This window comes from Halictus rubicundus, chromosome 1, assembly GCF_050948215.1.
Source record: "Halictus rubicundus isolate RS-2024b chromosome 1, iyHalRubi1_principal, whole genome shotgun sequence".
Taxonomy (NCBI): domain Eukaryota; kingdom Metazoa; phylum Arthropoda; class Insecta; order Hymenoptera; family Halictidae; genus Halictus; species Halictus rubicundus.
Window position 1 is genome coordinate 16,691,854 of NC_135149.1, and position 13,464 is coordinate 16,705,317.

General features: G+C 48.6%; 1 protein-coding gene across 1 annotated transcript in view; it reads left to right on the plus strand.

The window, feature by feature from the left end:
- Nucleotides 1-988: 988 nt before the first annotated feature.
- The window catches only part of LOC143355637 (uncharacterized), a 97,202-nt gene continuing 84,726 nt past the window's right edge, over nucleotides 989-13,464 (plus strand). Inside the window, exon 1 of the mRNA XM_076790654.1 lies at nucleotides 989-1,349. The gene's annotated coding sequence lies outside the window, so the exon portion shown is untranslated. The remainder of the gene's footprint in view (nucleotides 1,350-13,464) is intronic.

Below are 13,464 nucleotides of genomic sequence, written 5' to 3' on the forward strand. Positions count from 1 at the left end.
GCGCTGTTTACCCCGGGAGCCGTACTGTGCGTCATATTACGTCGAGGAAAGAAAAGACTCTCGATCTCGCGAGTTCTACATCGACGAAAGATCATCCATCATCCTTTTGTATAAGTAGGCGAGGCTTCGTTACCCAGTGCCCTACAGAGTAATTTCTACATTTTCCAAAGTTCTACCTCAAACAACCCCATTCTCTTTGCTTAGATTGTCCCGAGTAGGCGTGGCCTAGTTGCTCCCGTCTTCCTGGGGACCAAACCACTGCCTCCGCAGAGCGATTTCTATCAATGCTCACAAGTTTCTACATCTCCTAAAGATCTGCCTCGGAAATCCCCGTTCCGTCTGTGCGAATTGCCCCGAGTAGGCGGGGCCTAGTAGCTCCCAGGTTCCCGAGAGCCGAATCACTGCCCCACAGAGCTATCTGCACCCAAGACTGTTCCAGTCCCTTGATCTCTGCGCGATACACAGGCTCGAGCGCACAAAGGACATTCGCGGTTGCTTCCGCACCCCTTGCAATCAGTCGATCGATCAATTAGAGCGCGCGGGAATGAAACAAAGGAGCGGTTGGCGGATTCGTCTGGTGTCTGACGACCCGGAAGCGCTCACCAATAACAGTGGAAACGGCGGCCGTAAAAGCCTCGGGACTTTGATTCGCGCGGAGGAGGATGTTCCACGGTAGGAACGCCGAAAGTGGAGGAAGGAGGCGAAGGACAAAGGGACAGGGAGAGGAAAAATGGACGCAGCGTAGCCGTCTTCGACGTCCTCGCCGTCCTCACCGTCGTCGTCGTCGTCGTCGTCGTCGTAGTCGTCGTAGTCGTCGTAGTCGTTGTAGTAGTCCTGGAGAGAAGTAAGTAGGGACGGACGAGGGGGGTAGCGTTCGGTTGGCCGGGCTGCTTCCGTGTATTCCGGGGGTGGTTTTGGTGCGCGCGCGCACCGGGGTTGCGCCGTGGTTTCATCTCAGTTTCGCAGCCTCCCTTCCGCGGTCCGCATCAGCTCTGGCTCTCGCCGCTGGCACAGAGGTGTGTCGTTTTATCCGCGTTTCTATCGCCGTGCCGCGCCACCGACAGCTCGTTCCGTCGATAATCCATCGTTGAACCGCTCGTCGGACATTTCTGCGAGGTGTCCGCTCCGCTGGAAGCGTAGAGGAACTTCGTGCGACGATCGCGAGACAAGTGGGAACACCGTTTTGTCCTCGACGTGCAACTTCCGCGCGCGCCTCTCGCTTCACTCCACCTCTCGATCTATCTATATTTCTCTGTCTCTATCGGAGTATGTTAACGTGCGACAGATGATCCACCGAGAATTGCCAGGACAATGGTGTGCGATGCGGAGTCTCCCACGCGTGTAACTTGGTAAGAATGCATTGGTTTTTGCGACGCAACGTGTACCGATCGAATTCCGACTCGTTCGGAAGGTTCGATAGAGCTAGAGGATTTTTCGACGAGCTTCCTGCCAATTAATCTCTGCGAAATGGAATGTCGAGCGCGAGGGAACACCTTTGTCGATTGTTCTCCCGGGGGACGGAGCGTAATTCCCGATTTCCAGCCGGCGGTCGGGACTCGCAAAGTCCCCTTTGACCGGCCTAGTCCCGTCGTTACGCGTAATGTAACTTAATCGCCGGGAAATCGGTCGCTTTGAAGGTCCGGCGGGACGGCCGTGTCCGAAAGCGGAGAACCAGGAGCCAAGACGCGCTTAAGGGACCGAGGGTGCAGCAGCAAGGGGGATGGCGAGGAGCGTGCGGGGACGCGACAGCGGGGAACGTATTGCACATGCAAATTGCGTCAAACTTGCACTCGCGAAATGATTTCACGAGTTTCGAACGAGTTTTCCTCGCGGTCCCGGGGAAGCTGCTTTGCTATTCAGTGGCTGGTTCTTTTTCTCTCGTCGTCCGGGGAAACTTTCTCTGTACCTCTGTCTCTCTGGCCGGCGCCCGTTGCTGCCGCGTCCGGCCTTGTACAACGATTAATTTCTCGCCCCCTCCCCTCCCCCGCGGCTCGTCGACGGACGAATAGCCATCGAGATCGGTCGGGCAGAATGTACTTTTGATAAAGGAGGTTGGCCTCCACTCGCGCGGGTCGTTTATAACAGCCGGTGGACGCGTTCGAAACACGTACGAACCGTGTTTCCTCTTTTTTCCGCGCCGCGCGGTCATTTATTAAACGGACGCCGATATTGACGCGGTTGATTTATAGTTCCCCCGGCCATTCGCGGACCTTTGTAGATAGGACCGCCGATTCTTCTCACTGCCGGCACTGTCCAGTCGGCGGATCTCTCGCTCCGGGAAAACCCCGACGGAGCCGGCTGACAGGACTTAATCCTCGCGAGACCCGAATAATCCGCCGGTGACGGCTCGTTGTTCTTAACAAAAACCAGCTGGGACGGTAATTCAGCCTGATTCTGAGCAGGGATGTTTCAACTGCGACGACACATTGTCGCGATAACGCCGCCGTTTGATACGCGCAAAACGCGAGAGACCGAGCGGGCTCGTCCCCCGCGATGAAAGCGGTTCGCTGAAAAGAGAAATTCTGACGGATTAAGAAAGATGGAATCTTCGCGGAACGGGAGACGTCGCCGACGGGCCTGTGGTAATAATAATAAATGGACTTGGTTGCATTATCCGGCACAGAGTGCTCCGAATTCAATCCGACAATAGTTCGAAGAAAGGAACGGGCTAAGAGGAGGAGCCTGAGGGGAACGAGAGGAGGAGCATTATATTTAAAGAGGGTGCACCGTTCGGAATATTAGATGGAATAGCATTGTAGGGGGAGGATGCAGGTCTAGAATGCTCGACGAAGTGCTCGAGACCGGCGGATGGAAGAATCTTGTAGAATCCGAGAAAACAGCGGTTTCACCTCGCGTGCTCCGTGTGAATTTACCGCGGAGAATTTTCGCGGGAGAAACGAGAAGCGAAGTTAACAAGGTATCGCAGGGGTGATCGGTTCCGAGACAACGGCATTTTCCGGCTAATTGAGTCGGGGCAAAGCAAATTTCCATTAAACGATGCATCGACGGACCGTGCACTCGTTTCAAATAATCAGCAGTCCCGGCTGATTGTCGGCCGTTCGCCCCCGCGTCTGCTCGATCCGGGTGCACTCGCAATTACTAGATGGCCGATGGGGGAGACAATCGAATCCGCGTGCAGCTCGCCATCGGCGTCAGCATCGTCGTCGTCGTCATCGTCGTTGACAACACGCGAATCGAGCGACGTTTCCGTCGAAAGTAGGACGGTAGCTGGCGAAGGGGCGCAGCTTAATAAGCGAATAATTTGTCCGCTTCTTTGCCGCCCCGTCAAACTCTGTCGACGGGTAGGCGAGCAGGTAGCATAGCGTTCGCGAGTCAGCGCCTAAATAAACAGGAACGCATCGGGCCGCGACGTTTCTTTGACGAATTACCGTTCCCCGGCCGCGCTCAGTTAACTTGATTTCTCGTCCGAGGAAAACGTCCGCGTTTTACGGGGCCCGGCCAGCCAACTCCACCGCGAAAACGCGCCGCGTTCCGCAGTTCAGTTCCGCGCATCGCTTAATGACTCCGGCCGTTTCTCTGCTTCGTTCTTTTGCCTCGCGCTTTGTTCTCTCTCTTTTTTTTTAATTGCTTCAGCATTTTTCTCGCCGTACCGGCGCGGCGGCGGGCTCGTCCGACGATTTAGCCGATCGCGTTTTCTAGCCCGACCTCGTCGAACTAGCAACGACAGCTCCGCGTACCCCTGGCCATGTTCTCCGACGATGCGTCTATGCCGTCCTTTCAAATTTCAATCCCGTCGGCCAATGCCACGTCGAAAACGTCCGGCATCGAGGTGTGATGCTCCAGGTCTGATAAGTTCTGCGGCTTTTTAATCAATCGATTGTAACTCTAATTTAAATTGCACCTTCTTTCCGCTCTTGGTGGTATTTCAACGTGACGAACTTCGAGTTTAAAAAGACCCCCCTCCTACATGCAATCGATATCTCTCCGATTTAAGATGTTGGGTAAAATTCAAAAGCTTGGTCGCTTGGTCCCGCATGAGCTGAGTGTAGAAAGCAATAGACGCAGAATTGATAAAACGACAAAAGGAAAATTCGATGGCTTGATCGATGGTACAACTGTGGAGGGGGAAATTCTACACGGGAAAATGCGTCGGAAATATTGAATGAATTTTGTTCGATTGTTTTCAAGAAAATGTAGTTTGAGAATTAGCCTAGCCTAGCTACACAGGGATTTACGCAAGGGGAAACGGTCGGTCGTGCACAGACACGTCAGCCGAATCCTATTCACTGCCGTGCGTGTTGCACGGATTTCGAAACCCGGCTTTTTCGGAAACTAAGCCTCTGATGAACAAATTTTGTTGTACGCTTCTTGTTTGTTTTCGCCCCGAGGAATTGATTGGCCCAATTCTACCGTACCTTCAGTTGTAGAGAGTATATTTGCCGAACTTGATTGTTCTTGCGGAGTTCTTTGAACCTATATAACCACCCAGATCGGAGCCGTTTCTGTTCTTTTTTGTTTCAATAGCATTGCTTCTTTGTTCCGTGTATTGTACATTGTTTACTGTAAAAGCAATAAATAGGTGAACTTTTGGGGGTCAACGGTACACTAGGGGTTAATAAAATAACGGTAGTACTTTTTTTAAAATTAGTCGAGCACGCCTACACGAGGATTTACGCTAAGGGGAAACGGTAGGTCATGCTCAGACACGTCGGCCGACTCTTATTCAATACGACGCCTGTTCCACGGTTATGCAAACGTGATTTATGTGGAGCCTAAGCCTCGGGCTGACAAATTTTGTTGTACCTTGTTTATCTTCGTGTAGGGAATCGATTGGTTTTGATTCGTTTCCGCGATACTTTCGATCGCGTGTATTTGCGGAACCTGATTGTTCTTTTAAAATTCCTTGAGAACTCTAGAACTAGTCGGATCTGGACCGTTTCCCATTCTGCTACATGATTTCTTCTTTCGTTTCGTATGCATTTTGCGTTGCCAGTCTCAACAGTAAAAATGGGCGAACTTTCATGGATTAATTGAATGCGGGGGTGGAAAAAAAAATAACAGTGGTATTTTTTCGAGGACAAAGGTATCCCTGCGGTGTCTGTTTTGTTTGTTTTCGGTGGTCCAGGATTCCGTGAGCACCCAGTATAATTACACGAAGCGAAGGCAGGGTCTCCCACCGCGACGGAGCTCGGTAAACAGTCTGATCGATTGATCGGTGTCCGTGTGACGACGCGTCCGCTTTTATTTATAACGCTGACCCGTGGAAAGTTAGAAAACTGGTCGCTCGCGTCTCTCGTGCCAATATCCCCGGGTCTAATGACTCTTTGAAATGAAATTTTCCGGCGTGGCACGGACGAACATTTGTCTTTGTCCGGGCGTGGGGGGAGCGGGGGGTACAGATCGGCAAATACGGTTCGCAGACGACCGCGCCATAAATTTCCGCGGCGCCGATCGTCGTCGTCGTCTCGATTCACTAACGGATCCAGGTTCGACGGAGGATCTCGATAAATGTTCACATGTTAATGGCAGTCGACGCTGCCCGACCCGGCGCTTGCTCGGCGCAAGCGTCGCGATTACCTTTGAATATTTCAGCCATTCATTTACCGGCCGGAATGACTGACCCGGATTGCGAGCACCGCGACGAATCGGCCGTCGATTTTCGGCGACAGAATCGAAACCCAACGAGTCACGCTCGGCCCAGTGTGAACGTAACACACGATAGGTCCAGACCTCGTCACCGTTCGCTAATAATTTAATTAAGCCTGAAAGATCGAAATCCAAACTTACCGTTAGACTCCGGATTTTACGAATTTATGACGAAGAAATGAGTAAGTGTAACACAAAATAGAAGAACTATCAGATGTATCGAATATTGCTGATATATTAGGGGTACCCATAAGTAATCAATTATTTGCAAAGAATTTGTTTTGCCTTTAGTTCTGTACCGATCGTTCGAGAGGAAACACGTATTCTTTTACAGTTTTCGGTAAAGCAGCCTGTGTTCAAAATATTCTAAAAAGTATAATTTTTCTTTACAACCCTGTAATAAAATGGCGGCGTCTGTACTTTCCGAGGATCATATTCGTAATTGCATACTGTATCATTTTCATTTGCAACGGTAACAACAAAGAAAGTTGTTTATGGAGATGTATTGAAGGTCAACAAGTGTCAACGTTGGTTCAGAAGGTTTGCTGCTGGCGATTATGATCTCTCCAACAGGCCTCGAAGTGGACGACCTGATGAATTTGGTAATGACACCCTAAAATCTCTAGTGGAAGCTGATCCAAAATTAAGTATACAAGAATTATCGAGAAGCCTTGGGTCCACATGGTCAACTATACAATGGCACCAACACGAAATGGGAAAGGCATATAGGCAAGGAATATGGGTACCGCACCAATTATCTGAGATCAACAAGAATATTCGTCGATCAATTTGCACTTCATTGCTATCCAGATTTCGTAGAGATCCATTTCTTAGCAGAATCGTTACCTGAGATGAAAAATGGATTCTTTATGATAACATAAAGCGTTCGAAGCAATGGCTTTCTGCAAATCAAACCGCAATATCAACCCCTAAACCTAGCTTATCACTTAGAAATGTGTTACTGTGCCTTTGATGGGACTGTCGTGGCATAATTGACTTTGAGTTGTTGAAACCTGGGGAAACAGTCACTGCTGAGTTGTATTGTCAGCAATTACAACGGCTGTATTCAGAACTATTGAAAAAGAGGGCATCTTTAGTCTACAGAAAAGGTGTAATACTGCAAATTGACAATGTCCGGCCCCATACAGCGAAGCTCACTCAGGAAAAAATCAAAGAATTGCAATGGGAAGTTTTACCGAACCCCCCGTACTCACTGGATATTGCTCCCATCTTTTCAGATCTCTGGAGCGTTATTTAAGAAATAAAACATCCACTTCTGTAGAAGATATAAGGAGGCAACTTGAGTCATATTTTGCTTCACGAACCCTGGATTTCTATAAGAGGGGGATTGAAAATTTGCAGGAAAGATGGCAAACTGTCCCTGATAATGATGGAGATTATATAATAAATTAAGAAATAAAAACTTGAATTTATTACAAAGTTTGTTTTAGATTTCAAAATAATCGATTACTTATGGGCCCCCCTAATATTATGTTCTACTCGTCTTTTTTTTAATTGATGCAGACAATTGTTATTTAAAGATCCGCAGTCTATCGCTGATACAAGGAGAAGAAAAGCCGCACGAAAAAATGAGACCTGTCGCGAAATCCAGCATCGAGTATTCAACAACGTGTACAGGTGCGCAATTTGGGATGATTCGGCTCAAGAAATCGCACCCCAAGACACGGTCAGATTCACGTCGGAATTTATCGGTGTCCGGCGAACTCCGTCGCTTTTACGGTTCTTCGAACGCAACCGGCGCGGTAATAGAACAAAATGGGACAACTGCCGCGCCAATAATAATAATGGCTTTGCGCGTCGGGTGTCGGCTCGTATTGTGGCCGCACACTACGCGAAAATGTGCACGAGGAATTTCGCCGACTGCCTCGAGCGGAGAATAACGAGCTTTGTCCCCGTCGTGTTTCTTACTCCCGTCTTTTCCCGTTTGCCTTCGTCTAGCTTTCCCAGCCTCGCCGCCTCTGATGATGCGTTTCATAAATTATTTAAATCAATCGCGAACCCGCTTGCTCCACGATTTCATCTCGATTTATCTTAGTTAAACCTAGTTTCGTTACACTTGATGCTTTCTGCACACAACGGCGCGGCGGAAAGTAAAGTAGCCTGTTTCTGAAATCAATTGACACTGTCTGCGTTGCCAGTTGGTTGCTTTCCTGCATAAAACACGCATGACGGGATACTGATTCTCACTATGTTGCACATAACTTATTGAAGCGATAACAGGTGTATCAGCAGAGTGCGCTTCTTGAAATCTGATGGTCCAGATGTGAACGCTTCGTTTGACTGCCTTCAGAAAAACGTGGTTGCACTTTATTGCGCGCTACATCACGAAAAGAAATTTTATAATAAACTGAACGATGGATTATGAAACTAGAGGCTTCAAAACGAGTCCACATTTATTGTCGTACGCTAATTTTTTACGAAATTATCACAGTTTAGACATAGGAAGTTTTTTGAGAATCGGGTATATTTAGTGTTCCGATACTACTTGGATTTACTTACGTTGAAACATGCAGATATATAGTATAGTATAGTATATCGAGCTTAACGCAGAAGGCTATTACGAACGGAGGAGGATTTGTGTAAGAAAGGTCGTGATGAATACCTACCTTTGAGAATCGCATGACCCGCGCCTCGAAGGACGTCATTTTGGGGCTAGGGGATAATCCTTGCGGAACCTTGATTACTCGGGATGTATCTCGGGGCTTCGAGTTGTGTCGATCGATAATCCTTATCATCTCTGTGGGGATTGTCGAACACGCAACGACGATCGTCCGCGGGATTGTTTGGTTGATTTCCGCGAGGCGTGGCGCAAACAGAGTGCTTGGTCAAGAGATTATCGCGCTCCGGCTCGATGCTAAGTTCGAGTCGCCTTGGTGGTTGGTCGAGAAAACAAGATCAGAGGGGTGGTTTCGGTGCAGCGAGTTGCGCCTCGCTCTTCGGAAGAGTACCTACTCCTTGACCCGCGTTTCCTCTCTATTATCGCTCGCTAACCTTTCCCCTCAGCGCCTTGCCCCGCAGAAAGCACGCTGGAAACGTTTACCGTGCTCGACGCACCCCGGGGGTCTTGTTGGATCGAGGGCCTCCGAAAGATGGATAGCTCCGCGGCGAAAAACGTTCACGGAAAAAGCGGAGGGTCTTTGATGTGCAGAGAGAGCATCTGTCGGATCGTCACCCGGCGCAGTCAGCAGTTTGACTTAACTGGAACGAGCGGCGCCGAGTGGCCCTTGACCCCTTCTAACCACTTTCTCGTTGTACGATCATCCCGGAGTGGTCGTCTCGTGTTTAACGTTCTCTCGTCTTACGTTCCTTCCAGCCCTCTCGCGCGGGCCCACGATCCCCGCGTCTCGAGAAGCCTAGATCCTTTTATTTAGAGTATTCCCTCGCTCGCTCTTCAACCCTTGCGTCGAGCTTAGCGAAAATCGACGGATCCCAACCGTGTTAGACACGGAAACCGGCCTATCTCGCTTCTCCTTTGCGCAGAGTGTCCTGAGAAGGCGTGGCTTGGTTGCTTTTGCTACCAATGACCCAGAACAGTCTCGCATAGGTCACCGTCTTTGCCCGGTCTTTAACACTGGACAACTAGTCGTTCGTAAAAGTCGCAAACATTTGAGTTGAAATTGAGTATTGTATTTTGTTTCATCATAGAGCAAAATGTTTTCGTTGTTAAATAGAAAGATATCCATTATAATATTTGCGATTTTGACATTATATCTGTAGGGATAGTTACCCAGAGTTAAAACTAGCAGTAGTGCCCAAGGTTGTGCTGGGGAGCATCCGTCTTGGTCCTCTGTGTGTTTCGTAGGCGTGGCCGGTCTTTTAAGGAGGCGTGGTTTCGAGCTACGGAGCCGGAGCATCGCCCCACGGAGCAATTTATTCGTTGTTTGATCAACAGGCAGCATGCGTGTGCGAGTTACGAGGCGAGTAAATGCAAAACGGTCCCTCAGAAAAATAGGGAGTGTACGCCGGGCCGAGAGCTAAGACACCCGGTATACTCGGTCATGTTTTAATACGAGCGTATAAAAGGTACGCGCGATAAACCGTGCGAGAATTTACGGGTGGCGCGGTCTGATTTATTTTGCACGGTGTTTAATGGTGTCTGGGACCAGAGAAAAATGTAGTTCGAGGAAATCTCGGAGAAGCTGCCGGAGACGCTCCGGACCGATACACACCGGAAAGACATTCCGTAATTAACCGGTTCCGAGTAATTAATGAAACTTTGGCACGGGTCTGGGGAGAAAGTCTTGAACTTCTCTGGGGGATCGAGGGTTTCCGGAAAATATAACGGAAACCTGAAATGGAGCGGAACGGGCTGTCGCGCCTCTTCCTTTCCCTCGGTGTCGCGTTATTAATTTAATTAATACATTTTTGCCACCTCCGCCCTTTCTCTCTCTCTCTCTCTTTCTCTTACGCAGTGCTTATCGTTTGCTGGCGGAATAAAACTGCTCGTTTGAATTCATTTAACTCCCCTCGACTTGTTGTCGTGTAAGCCTCTGAGTTCCAACTTCGTATTAAATCCCGCGAAAGTAATATGAATGCATGTAGGCTCCGGTGAAAATGTACGCAGCGACATTTTTAACGCTCGGTTAGACGTCCGCTCGGAGAGCATCGCACTTACCCATTAGGAACACAGCCACCGTCCGCTTCGAAGTCCTGACCAAGACGTGGCATCCGCGATGCAGCGCGTGCACTTTGCGGGCTGCGTGCACGTCCGACAAACTCCGTCGGGCTTGTCTGGCAACCGGTACACGTGTTACTCGTTGTGTCCGACACTCTATTCCAAGGTGTTCGCCTCGCACCGGACCCTTGATTATACACTGTCCGATTATCCTCGTTCCCAAGCCAGATCCGACATTCTTGGAACCGTAAAGAGACCTCACGGCTAACGGAAGCCTTGCGCAACGATCTGTAATTCTTACGGAACTCTCGGAGAAGCAGAAATATAGTTCCAGCAAACTTCGAGGTTGCAGAGATCAATATTTTACTCCGAGAGAAATTCCCAACCATCACAGCTCGGAAACCGATCACTCTTTTTTTAAATTCTACCTCGTGTAACCGATGCAGAAAATGTTATTATTTATTATAATCCTTGTCTTTCGGCTTAGGACAACTTACAGTTACGTCTATCGACATTACATTATCTTCACCTATTATTTTTTGCTTCTATAAGTATATTACATCTTATGTACATTACACTTTGACATCTTTAATGTCAAAGTTTATATACAACACATATATTTAGTTGTGTTTACCTTATTTTATCATTTTATAACACTTTTTCCTTGGTCCAGCTTTCTTCCAATTTTATTCTTCTTTTTCTGTAGATTTCTATCCTTTTCATCTCTTCTATCCCAACCAGTGGCGGCTCGTAGCTAAAATTAGTGGGAGTGCTGCTCCAGAAATTTCAGCTTCCTATGTGCGCATGCGCACAACGGTCAAACACCACGCCGGTGGAACTGTGAAACGCACAGTTCCATACAAAGATTTTTGTATCTTTTTATTCTATTAAATGTTATTGATAATATCAAGTGGAAATAGGGGGTGCTGCAGATCCACAGTGCCTATACACGAGCCGCTACTGATCCCAACTGCTGCAGAAAATATGTATGTCCCATAAAGCTCCGTAGTCTATTAAAATGTGAATCTTGATGCAAAATAAAACTTGTCCCAGTCAATTGTAAGAAACAGAAGTTCTTCTTAGTCATAGGTTTGAAATATTAGGTCGTCCCATTAGTTCGTGCCGTTTACTCTTGTACCATTTAAATTCTAAAAATAAAATATGTAATCACCCTTTCATTGCACAACCTCCTCTGACCTTTTTGCCAAAGACATCGTCACTATAAAATTTCTGCGGTTTTTCATTAAAATACTTTTCACTGGTGAATAATATAAACATATCCACGACACGAACTTATGGGACGACCTAATGCACAAAATCCGCAGCCTAATTAATCGTTTTCCGAGGTTTGCGTGTTCTGTATCTTGCGATTCTCGTCGCAGGAAGTACGAGTGTTTGCGCACGTCGAACGGGGGTTTTCAATTGGCCGGTTGCAGAAGTTCGGTCTCGTTTCTCAGTGAATTCCGGGAGTTGATAATTGTCGCGATTACATCTCACGGGGCGCGGCGGTACACGAAATTAATCGAAACTAATTCCTGACCGAGCGTATCCGTTCGCCTTGGCTGCACGCCGCATCGAATTCGACCAATTAGACTCGGTTTCCTACCGATAACCGTAATTCGATATAACCCCGCGGATCTCGCTCTCGGATCCACTTAATAGGGCTTAGTTCGCTGCGACGAAATTTGTTTAGCCCCGGCGACCCGATCGCTGGAGACACTACCGTGGATCAACCGCGACGTTTGACGATGCCCTTCCCCCGAACTTCCGTTAAACGGGTTATCGGGAGAAGCCCCGGCGAGTCCTCGGGAAATGACGTCGATAATTCCCCAAGAATGGAACTACAAATTGACCGGGCGGAGGAGAGACAGCCCGAGAGAAAGAGAGGGAAAGAGAGAGAGAGAGAGAGAGAGAGAGAGAGAGAGAGAGAGAGAGAGAGACGAGGAAACCGCAACATCAAACATCCAGTTTTTGCTGCGCAAGCGTGCGCGCATTATTTCTCCCCCAATTCCGAGGAACGCGGAGAATACGCGAGGGAAAAGGGTGATTGGCAACACGGTTACGAGGCACGACACGTTCGCAGATTCAGGGCTACCCTCGGGCTCCCCATCGAACACTTCGAGAAGCAAAGTTGTGCCACCTTGGACCTAAAAGAGGCGCGAAAAACCTACTGACGCCGTTGTACCCCCCGCTATTTAACCACTTGCGCAACGATTTTCACCTCATCTGCAACAATTAAAAAAAGAAAACTGTTTCTCTTCGAAATTGAACAACCTCCGAAATCTTCATTACGAGTCTGACATTTATAGGGCAACGGATTAATTCCAGAGAGGGACTTGCGGTTCTTGGAATTAATTGAGACATCTCGGGAAAGGTGCTGGCTACCACGTAGTCCCATTTCGGTGTTCCACTCCTTTGTCACCGGAAGGAAATCTCTGACAAGTGGTCAGCGGATCGTAATGGAAAATAATAATTGTTCAAGTCAGTTGTACGGAACAGGAATCGCGTCGAGGAACTGAACATTGACATTCTGAAATTCTTTTGATCCTTTCGCCGTCTTGAATTTCATCCAGTCATTTTTATTATACATGCATCAAATCCGCAGGACCCTCATCTGTTGCGATCTCAATAATGGTTGTATCTCTCAGTGCCGAGGCAGTCTCTCACACACGGAGGTCCCCGGAACTCCACGGGAATGCCCGACAGGAAATTTCGTGCCCTCGGGTTTTTTAATCACAGACCAATTACGAAGTCTTTGGAAGCCGCGTTGTTCGAATAACGCAGTTTTCCGGAGTTCGCGTGGAGTTGCGGAAAGTTCCGATGGAATTCCATTGTAATCCCGGGTCCCGGTGTGTCTCGTGATCGATACTAGGCGGAATCGCGTGCGCGTTTCGACCGGCAATCGCGGGTCGAAACTTTCTTGCTCGCCGAGCGTTTCGGCGCGCTGTATCTCTCTGTGTCTCTTGGTCCCTCTGTTTCGTTCTGTTTTTCTTTTTTTTTCTCGGGGCTTCCCGACGTTGGGAAAATATAGAGGCGCCCAGGGAAATGGGAACGGTGCGTTTGCACAGACGCTAGAGAAGTCCCGGAATCTCATTTGCCCACGAGAAGGCGCTATTCGATACTCGCGACGCCTTCCACACTCTTCTTCTTCCTCTTCTGGTTCTTCCTCCCGCTGTTCGATGTCTCGTGCCGGTCGAACTCGACCGCGTTCCTGCCTCGTG